We start from the raw sequence: 10,393 nt of genomic DNA on the forward strand, positions 1-10,393 counted from the left end.
GAGTCTTTATACGACAATCACTTGAAGTACACACATTAATTTCTTTAACTTGAGTTTCATCTGTTGCGATACGTTCCTTCAGTTCTGTGTTTAACTGTAAGCCAGTCAAGGGGTCGAAGAAAATGAGCTGTTAGGCTCCACGACTACTTTATAAAGTTAAAGTCCTAATTTATGTGCGGATACACCCTTCCACTACATTAACCACACAAGGTTGCCTGAAAATCAGAGAACATTTGGACTCGTGGCGTCTCTCGGTGACGTCGGTGGATCTTTATGGGTCCTGATTATCACCCTGCACGTTGGGGAGAAACGACGCCAAAGGTCACTCGGTGTGTTCGAATGTGACGCCGAGAGGTTCTGCAGAGTTCATCGGCCGGAGATCAGACTCGCGGAGCAGATTATGGCACTTTAAAAGCCATTACACCTGATCGAGGCAGTTTGCATCCAGACGCTCACTCCTTGGAGTCATAACTCAGTCCGATCTGCGCACACAGACGCTTATTTTTAGATTCGCACGCTGACGATGAAACGCTCTCTGCTGTGTGTCGAACACTCAGAGATCCGTTTAGGAGCGATCCTTATCGGGGCTGCAGCTCGTGGCCGTCCTCTGGATTCACTGGTTCGACGTTCAGGCTGTAAAACGGCAGAAAATGGTGAAAAATAAGGGAAAATGAGTTTCCTGAAGTCCAAGATAAATGTCCAAAGATATTTCATACCATAAAGTAAAGAAACCAGAAAATATTCACATTTTAAAAAAAACCTAAAATTTAGGATTTTTTTTTCCTAAAAGAATAAATTGTCAAAGTGCAAAGCAATTAAAATATTACACTGAAAAAATAATGTTTTAATTTGATTATTTTTGAACTATTTACTGTTATTTTACATTTTTTTTCTGTTAATATTAGATTATAGATAAGAAAAGACTTATTTTATCTGATATCTATTTTTTTAAAAAGGCCAAAACTGTAAATAATGTTCACATCAAAAATCTGTATTTTAATTTTTTGAAGGTCTATGTAATAATCCTTTTTATTTCAAATACATTCAAACTCAAATACATTTAACTGTTATTTTTCCTGCTTTTGTTAAACTACAGATAATAACTAATACATGAATAAAATTTTCACCTTAGAAAAAAGAAAAACAAAACAGGCCAAAACCGCTAAATTACATCAAACAACTGTATTTTCACAAATATTGTGTGAATTTAAATCAGCTAAAATAAATTACTTTACAGGCAGTTGCTGTTATTTGAAGGAGAAAATATGTAGATTAATGACTTTTGTTAAATTACACATAATGACGAGTAAAACTACAGTGAAAAGTATTAACATGCATGTTAACCACATTATAAATGAAAAAAATTAAAAGCTGAAAGTGTGAATAATGTCCTCATAAAAATCTGTATTTTTAGAAATGTTTTAACAATTAAATGTATAAATGAACAACTTTATTTTACCGTTTTTTTAATTGACAAAAATATTGTTAATTTACAGATGTTTGCATTTACTGGAAAGAAAATTGTGTATTAAGAAGTCAAAATGACTCAAAAATTGTACAGAATACCAACATTTTTCAAAATGACTTTAGAGTTTCGAGTCATTTTGGACATTTTTGGCCAAAATGACTCGAAACTCATCCAAAAAGACCAAAAAACATCCAAACGGTAAATAATTATTTAAACTGTTATTTTCCAGTTTTGTTCAATGACGTATAACAAGTAAATTAATTTACCTGCTAATTTACAAACAATAAAATGAGCATTTTTACAAATAGTAATATAAAAAACTAACATTGTATTTAAACTAACTTAAATAAATCTAATTATTTTCTAGATATTTGCTGCTGGTTTCATTGTAGTTCCAGTTTTTCACCACCACAGTGTTCCATCATCGCTAAACAGACTTTTTTTTCTGTCTCGCTGCCACATGTTCATGTTTTTGTGTTTGTTTGTTTTTTCCGTGCGGTTGAGAACTTGGCTGCAACAGAACCGGTTGTCGGGTTTCCTTCGGCGTCTCGGGACGAATTGTCTGCAGCTCACGGACGCTTCGACTCTTTTTAATTGTGAAAAAAACGCGACCTTTTGACCTCGCAGGTGGAGCCGATGTCGCACGAAGACGACGCGCTAACGCACAAACACGCTGCTAATAACAGAAGCCATTATTTGTACCCAGACGCAGGTCGAAAGTTCACATGAATATTCATGCCTTCGTCAGCGTGCGGCGTACACGTTTCAGACGCAGATGTTTATGAATGCAGACTTTCTCCTCGTTCCAAATGCCGCTTGCGTCCCTGCTCAGCCGCCTGACGGATGACTCGGCGTCGCTCTGCTCCACCAGACGCTTCCTCTGCCCTTTTCTGGAGTTTAATCAGATCATCGGATGCGCAGCAAACCGCGGGATGTTCGGCTGGCGTCGGGCGGCGGCGGCGTCCAGATCCACCAGCAGATGTGAGAGAAAATGCATTTTTAATTCATCACAGCGACGCGGGAAAAACGGGCTCCGGGGAAAAGAGGCGCCTAAGCGATTATTTAGCTTCAGTCAATTAGCAAGAGTCAGTAAATAAATAAAAATAACGTGCAGCAGCATCTGGTGTGACGAAGTCCCAGTGATGAGCTTCACGGCATTTTACTGGAATAAGAATCGGATCAGAAACTGTACGAGAGCCGTTCATGCTTTTACAGTGGGTGGCTGGAACATTACAGCTGTTCTGCATTTAAATCAGCAAAATGTTTTACAGACAAGAACGTGTGTGTGTCATCTGCAAACATATTGTTTTGCTTGCAGATTTAAAAAGAAAAAAAAAAGTCCTACCTGCAAAAATATTAATATTTTTCTGCAGATATTTGAAAGGAAAAAGATGCTTATATATTATCTGCAAACACATTGTTTTGTTTGCAGATTCCTGACATCATTAGAGAGACAAGAAGCGCATATTTAAGGCTTCTTCCTCCTCCGTCAGCATCGCGGCGGCGTCCCAGGAGGCCGGATTAACATGCAGCGCAACTCTTTCTGTTCGGGTCACGAGCAAACAATTAAGGTTCCTCCTGCGCGTGTAGCAGGAAAATGAGATTAGAGGCTCCGCTCATGTGCCTGAGTGTATCTGAGCCCGAGAGGAGGCGAGAGACGCAGCGAGGAGGCTGAATAATGAGGAACGAGGGAAGGAAGGAGCTCGGCTAATCTGCTCACGAGGGGTTCTGTTCGTAGTCGCGTTCACGTGTGAGCGTCGAACCTTCGCCGGCCGGCCTCCTCCATCGCAGCGTGAGCGCCGGCCTCCACGCCGTTTGTATTCCGGCGACACGCTTCAACGCACACCAACCGTGTGTTGGCGCCATAAAGCACGAGGCGCACTGAATCTCCCTTATCGATCCGCCGCGGCTTAAATATGCAGCGCGACCATCGATCTCTCTGGGAGTGTATCGCTGTTCGGTGGAACAACATTCGTCTCGCTGATTTTGTGCACAAGCCCGGACGAGTATCTGATAACGGGATGATTAAAGCCGCAGCTTCTCCGCTGCTCTCGGTTTGTTTTGGTTTTTTTAGCTCCGTGCACAATCCGTCTTTATCATGTCTGCTGCAAATGAACGCCGGTGAATCAGAAAGGAGGCAAAGATACGCTGCCGGCTTCAAAGTTCCCTGTGATGGTTGTGCAGCAGCTGCTCCGACGTGATTCTGCTGCTTCAGCTGCTCAAAATGTGCACGAATGAAGACCAAAAACAGCAACTTGTACATGAACACAGAGCATGTTTTTGGGGAAACCACGCTTCTTTAGTTATCACGTAGATGTAAATAACTGTTAAGAAGATCATAGATGCAGAAGCTTCCTGAGAATCTGTCTGTTTTAAAGTGTGCAAAATGACCCAAAAAATGTCCAAATGGATTTAAACTTGTGCAAAATTACACTTTTTTTTCCCCCAAAAAATGACTCGAAGCTCTACACAATGACCAAAAAGCATCCAAAATGACTCAAAACTTGTGTAAAATGACCAAAAATGTCCAAAATGACTGGAAACTTGTACAAAATGACTTAAAAAAGTCCAAAATGACTCAAAACTTGTGCAAAATTACCCAAAAAATGTCCAAATGACTTAAAAATTGTGCAAAATGACTCAAAACTTGTGCTAAATTACTATAAAACGTCCAAAACGACTTGAAACTTGTGTAAAATGACCAAAAAATGTCCAAAATGACAAAAAAATGTCCAAAATGACTGGAATCTTATACAAAATGACTTAAAAGTTGTGCAAAATGACCAAAAAAAACATGAAAAATGACTCAAAACTTATGCAAAATGACCAAAAATGTCCAAAATGACTTAAAAATTGTGCTAAATGACTATAAAACGTCCAAAATGACTTGAAATGTGTGCAAAATGTTCTTGTTTGCATGTTGTTTGCAATAAAAGCTGCAGAATCTGCTTCAGTCTGTTTAAGTTTCCTTCAGCATGTCAGTGATCTGGTGAGAATTTGGTAAATAAACCAACATTAATCACTCTTTGGTGCTGATTTTAGTGTCTTTTGTGCTGAAACACTGAAACAGGAGCTTCGGGAGGATCTGGCCTCTCCGACGTCTTTCCCCTCTTTGATGAATTTCTCTCATTACGTCCTCTGAAGTAAAAAAAAAAAAGGTCCGGTTCAGTCGGTCAGCGGGCTGAACCATTAGCTGCTTCTCCTGTCACTGAGACGTGCTGTTATTTGGGATATTTAGCCACGAGTCACTCGGAGGATCTCGGCTCTCGGGCGCTTCGGCACGTATCAGAGTCTCTAATCAGCCCATTGATCTCTAACCTCTCGGCTGCGCTCCTTCGCCTCGCCGCCGCTAATGGCTATTGAAAAAGACATTGATGGGCTCCAAATGAAAGTAGATGTCTCGCTAAAGTGGAATCTCTAACTTCCTCCTCACTGCGGCGCCGTGATGTGTGACTTTGCCCTCAGGAAGGCCTCCGTTCTATATTTTTTTTTATTTTCCTCCAGAGTGTCTAAAAGCTCGGCGCTCGATGGAAACGTCCCCGAACTGTGAAGGCATTAAGGTGCTCCAGCAGCGTCCGTCGGTGCTGCTCTGTGTTCACATGAGCAGTTTGCTGCGTCTGTCTGCAGATATTTCAGCTCCTAAACAAACCCGTCACCCAGAAATGACATTTCTATCAACCGGATCACAGCCGCGAGTCTGTCTTCGAGCAAACGGGAAGCGATTTTCTGCCACAAATGGTCACGGATGACACCGTTTATGTCTGATCTTGCAGCTAAACGCCGATTTAATCAGATTTTATTCACGTAGCACCTTTCATACACATCTAATGCAGTTCAGGGAATCTTACAAACAACTGACAAATACACAGAACGCTAAATATTGACTGGAAGACTAGAAAGAGACCAAAAAAGCTTTAAGACGAGATGATTAAATGCACATCAGAGGAACTTGCATCGTTACAGCAGCAACAGTGATGCTGCTGAAATACACAGAGTTTAAAAATAAACTAAAAAAAACACAAAACTCCTGCTGGTTTTATGCAGATTCTTCTATATGTAGAAAGTCTGGTATTTAAATGCAGAAAATAAAAATACTGCACCAGCTTATTGCTTTATAAATTTAAAAATGAATTGAAACTTGTCCAATATGACCCAAAAAGTTGTTTTTTTTAAATGTCCAAAAAGACTAAACAATTGTGCAACGTTACAAAAAATGAAAAAAAATCCAAAATGACGTAAAACTTCTTCAAAATGACTTTTTTTTTTAAGAAAATGATTTGAAACTCATCCAAAATGACTTAAACCTGATGCAAAACTACCTTTTTAAAAAAAAAAAAAAAAAAACGTCCAAAATGACTCGAAACTCGTGCAAAATGACAATTTTTTTTCAAAATGAGTTGAAACTTGACTTGAAAATGACCAATGACGTTTGCAAAATGACAAAAAATGTCCAAAATGACTCAAAACTTGTGCAAAATGACCCAAAAATGTGAAAAATAAAAAATTATTTCAACATGACGCGAAACTCACGCAAAATGACATTTTTTCAAAATTACTCGAAACCCGTCCAAAATGACTCAAACTTTGCGCAAAATTACCAAAAAACAAGTCAAAATGACTTGAAACTCGCCAGAAATGAACAAAAAATGCGAAAAATTATTTCAAAATGACGTGAAACTCGTGCAAAATGAGAAAAAAATGTCCAAAACGACAACATTTTTAAAGAAAACTTGACTCGAAAATGACCCAATGACATTTCTTTTTCCCTCCATTTGGACAAGTTTGATGACATTTGGAGTAACTTCGGACTCATTTCAACGTATTCTTTTGCTTTGCCTTTTTTGGGACAACTTTTACTGGAGAACAAAGCTTTCTGTTATCCAGAATAACAAAAGAAAATCACAGATAGTCATAACTTGTTCAAAACGACCTACAACGTGTCCAGATGAAACCAGCATCTCTCCAGAACACGGAACTTGGCCGTCCATCCGCCCCAACCTCCACCTCCTGCCGACTCCAACAAACCTCACGTCTGATCACAGTGCAGCCAGAAAACGCACTGCAGCTGCATTAAATGAGGAAAACCAATAATGAATGTGATGTATGAAGGCCGTTTCTCTGAGGCAGCTTTGTTCTGTAGCACTAAATGGAGTTAAATTATCTTTCAGCGTTGTCCTTTAGTTTGTTTCAGATAAAGATTCAGGGAGTTTCACACCAATGCGGAGGCCTTGTTTCCGTGAAGAGTAATTATTTTGCAGCAGACGGTCCCGCTGAGCCCTGCAGAGAAAGTCGTCTACATTCTGCATCTTCACGGTGAAGACCACGGCGAGCTCGCCGTCTTACACCAACACTTCCAGGCTTTCGCTGCAGTGAGAATTCAGGTTCATTTCTCACTGTTGGGTCTTTCAGTGAACTCATCGGGGACTTGAGCAGAGCTACGAGGGCAGATTTTCCACGAGTTGTTTTCTGAAATGAGCCGCCTGGACGAGACGTTTATCAAACCGCACTGGAGATCCACATCCAGGGATACGTGCCGTCTGACCGTGGCTTTGTTTCCACGAGCAGCGGATCGTCCTGAGCACCGTGACAAGGGCAGTTTGCAGGTCTTTTCAGATTGGGTTGTCCAGAATGACAAGAAAGCTGTCCAAGAAAACTCACCTTGAGTTTGGAATGACTTAGAATTAGTCCAAAATGGCAGCTAAACGTGTAAAAACTGCCTGAAGCTTGTCTGAAATTCCTCAAAATTTGTCCAGAATTGGCAGTTGGTAGCACTGTTGCTTCGCAGCAAGAAGGTCGCCGGTCGACATCCCGGTGGGGGCACCGGAATCTTTCTGCGTGGAGTCTCCATGTTCTCCCCGTGCAGCGTGGGTTCTCTCCGGGTTCTCCGGCTTCCTCCCACAGTCCAAAAACATGCTGAGGTTAATTGGTGATTCTAAATTGTCTGTAGGTGTGAATGTGAGTGTGCTTGGTTGTCTGTCTCTAAGTGTGGCCCTGTGATAGACTGGTTACCTGTCCAGGTGAACCTGCCTTCACCCTGAGTCAGCTGGGATAGACTCCAGCCCCCCTTGACCCTAGTGAGGATTAAGCGGTGTATAGATAATGGATGGATGGATAGTCAATATGTGTTCATAGTGACTGAAAACTTGTCCGAAAAGACATGAAACTGGTCAAAATGACTCATTTGTCCAGAAGACTTTGAAATTTGTCCAAAATGACCCAAAAAAATGGTCCTAAATGACTAAAAATTGGTCCAAAAAGACAGAAAATGAAACGTCAAAGCATGACTCAAAACGTGCAAAATGACCCGAAAAATCCAAAATGACGTGAAACTTGTTCGGACAAAAAAGATTAAACTGGTCCAAACTGAGACAAAACGTTTCCAAAAAAGACAGAAAATGTGTTGTCACGTCATGATGCTGCCAAAATCTAAATGTTTGTGTTTTTGTTGTCGTAATTTGTTCTATTACAAGGTGCGATCACAGAAGTTCAGTCGTTCTGTATTTAAAATAGCTAAAGATGTTTTTATTTGAGGTATTTTCAGTGTTTTTGCTCCACAACACTCCATTTTCAGGTTGTTTTTTTTCCGCATTTAAAAAAATAAAAAATTTCTACAATGTCGAGACTGAAATCGCAGATACAAGCTGCACAAACGATTTTCTACGTCTGGCCTCGACTTCACCGATAAGGTGAGGAGCTTGTCGGGGAGGTGGAACCGTTTGCTTTTACCTGTGGAAGGAAGCCAGGCGAGGGAAACCGCTTACGCTCCCGTTCAAAGTCAGAAACTTAAACGGTACAAAGTGTGACCTAAAATCTAAACATGAGTAGATGCACTTCAGCAGGAGGAGAGCCTGGTGTGGAGCCGAGATACGCTGGAGGGATTATGTCGGTATCTTTATGGAAAAAGCTGCAGAAGAGGTAGAAAATGGAGCCACTGGGCAATAAAAAAAACAACAACCATCTTGCAGTGATGATTCTGATGCAGCTGCAAGTAAAACCAAACCAGAAACGAGCGCTAATGCAGCTCCACCCCCTCCCCCTCGGCCGCCGGCCTCGCATCACAGCTCATTCCTCACCGTGTCCGCCGCCGTCGCTTTATTCGTTGTGTTTGTTTTATTTATCCGGCCGCCTCGTGCGCCGCTGTTTACCCTGCCGGCCACGTCCTCGGACACCCATACGTCTGGCAAACGGATAATACCTGCCGAAATCTAATTTGCCCTCCTCCTCCCTCCTCAGGCCTTGTGGGCAGATCCTCCTGGGTCTGCAGATAATAAATATCTGATCCGTGCCGCAGAAGAAGAAGAGACGACAGAGGAAAGTCCCGGAGAAAAAAAAACAAAAAAAAAAGAAGGCGCCTGGGAGGAGGAAGATGTTACGTAAAGCGAGCAGACGCCGTTTGTTTTGTGTCATATTCAGACTATTAATTATGAATTGAGCCTTAATGAATTAGTGAAGATCGATCGGACGAGTCGCTGCTGAAAAATAACTTCTGTGTTTGTAGCGTCCCTGCAGGCAGCATCATTCTCGCAAGTTTATTTAATGTATCGGCGAGTGTAATTCTTCAGATGCGTCCGATGCCTGTAGACTGTAAACTACTACCGTGTGTGTGTGTGTGTGTGTCCGTGTGCAGTTCAGGCTCAGCCTCCTGAATAATGCACGAGTGTGTTTGCCAAACATATTAGCTATTCAATCACGAGCCGCGCTGTGCTTTTCCTCATCATCACACTCACTTAAGGATACTCGCTCGTGTTGTTGACGCCGTGGGTCAGTGTGCGTCCGTCCTCGCGGCGGCTCACGGACCGTCGATGCTCTCGCCGTAGAAAACCTGCATCAGCCCACTGATGGACGCCCGTCTGCCGGGTCGTCGTCATTACCGCTGCTTTCTCTCAGGTTGTTACGGCTCTAGATTTAAAAGGGCTGTAATGATGGGATTGGTAACGCCGCCGACGCCCCTCAGACGGGTCGGCATCATTAAAACCTGGAGGTGATTAAAGGGTCGTTCTGCTATGTTTTAACTTGTTGAAATAATGAAAAATGGGGAAAAAAGACGATTTAGTTTGATTATTTATAGCACAAAAATTGCTAAAATATTCATTAACATGCACAATATTTATCCAATCAGTCAGACGTACTGAAAAAATAATAAAATTCCAGATATCATGAGTATTTTTATTAATTCCTGTCCTTGAGGGTGTCGCAGTTCAGCCGAAAACTATGAATTTTGGTCATAGGGTTTGTTTGTTTTTTAATTTATTGAGAACAAAAAACGTTTATTTTTGTGTAATTTCTAAATGAGACGTGAGTTTCTAGTAAAATCTGATGTTCAGACTCGATTTAATGGAGCAACATGTCACAGACGAGTAATTCAGGGACAGTGGGAAACCTGAAAACCCTCCAATTCTTTTGGCTTTTAGAGTCTCCGGTTGATAAACGATGTCCTCTGGGGTGTTTCCGTTTTAAGATAACAGACAAAAACCTGCCAGAACCACAAACCTTCAGCCGCAATTTTTCAAGAGAAACATGCAGCTTTTAAAAGCACATTCATAACTATGAGTCTATATTCTGCAGGTTTTAAAGGTTTATAATTGTATTACGGGGGTTTATGATGACGTGGTTCCATGTGTTACTGTTCAAAAACCCAATTTTTTTTCTAAAACTGTACGTGACTGCAGCACCTCTCTGAAATGTTCTGCTGTTATATGTAGCACCATCATGATGCTGCCACCACCGTGCTTCACAGTGGTGATGGTCTGTTTGGTGTCTGCCATCTAGTCTGATGGACAACCATCTTGATCTCCTCAGACCAAAGAACCTTCTTCCAGGTGACTTCAGAGTCTCCACATGTCTTCTGGTGAACTCTGGTCCAGATTTAATCTGAGCTTTTTCCAACAGAGTCTTTCTCTTTGTCTCCCATAAAGCTTTGATGGT

This window comes from Stegastes partitus, unplaced genomic scaffold (genome assembly GCF_000690725.1).
Source record: "Stegastes partitus isolate 25-593 unplaced genomic scaffold, Stegastes_partitus-1.0.2 Scaffold1518, whole genome shotgun sequence".
Classification (NCBI taxonomy): Eukaryota; Metazoa; Chordata; class Actinopteri; family Pomacentridae; genus Stegastes; species Stegastes partitus.